Raw genomic sequence first — 802 nt, 5'->3', positions numbered from 1 at the left:
TAATAAATACCTAACCAAAATTATTTAAAGCTTTTCTGTCTTCAGTCATTTGTTTCAAGAGAACAGTCTGGATGATAGAATCTCTGATTAGAAAAGTGAATGACGACATGTTGACAGATGTCTTTTGTAGGAAAAGAAAAAAAATCATCCTCATTCTTTGTCTTTAAATAGTACTGAAACCAGTTCTGCATATCTTTGCCTCGGGCATATCTTATCTGTTAATCCTCACTATGACGACAAATTGTAGCATAACATACCAAACAGTATCTGGGTAGCTGTGCTTCAAAGCTACACTGAATGTCTGCCAACTGAAGAGTTGTCGGTGTGATTCCTGGAGTCACGGATACAGCATGTTCTCAGACAAAGAAAGAAGCCCACATAGCTCTGATTGGTTTGAGTTTATGGTGGAGAAAAAAAATCACTGGATTAAAAATAAAAGCTAAGAAGTTCTGGCTGAAAGTGTTCCATTCTGTTTAACATTTATGGTTTCATATGTTTATATTTGTCGTCTTGTCTTTTCTCCACCCATACATGAATGTCTGCATTTCAAAATCACAGCTATGTATTCTGGCAAATTTTTTTTGTGGTTGTTTGTTTGACATGATGTAAAAAGGAGATTAGCTCAGCTTTAGAATAATATTAATAAGTGACACACCTGACAAAACTATGTCTGACAGAAAATGTTAAGAGGTTCAGGACAACAAGAATGATTTTGTGCAGGATAACAATCATATCACTACAATAAAAAAACTTTAAAGTGTTAAACCGATATGACAGAAATAATTAAATTACAGTATTTAAT

General features: G+C 33.7%; 1 protein-coding gene across 1 annotated transcript in view; it reads right to left on the bottom strand.

Moving 5' to 3' along the window:
* Nucleotides 1-802, bottom strand: part of LOC106510844 (transcription factor Adf-1) — a gene marked incomplete at its 5' end in the record, with an annotated part of 2,700 nt that overhangs the window by 1,233 nt on the left and 665 nt on the right.

Source organism: Austrofundulus limnaeus, unplaced genomic scaffold (assembly GCF_001266775.1).
Source record: "Austrofundulus limnaeus strain Quisiro unplaced genomic scaffold, Austrofundulus_limnaeus-1.0 Scaffold2352, whole genome shotgun sequence".
Classification (NCBI taxonomy): Eukaryota; Metazoa; Chordata; class Actinopteri; order Cyprinodontiformes; family Rivulidae; genus Austrofundulus; species Austrofundulus limnaeus.
The sequence above is the reverse complement of the archived record's forward strand: the minus strand, read 5'-3'. Positions and strand labels throughout refer to the sequence as shown.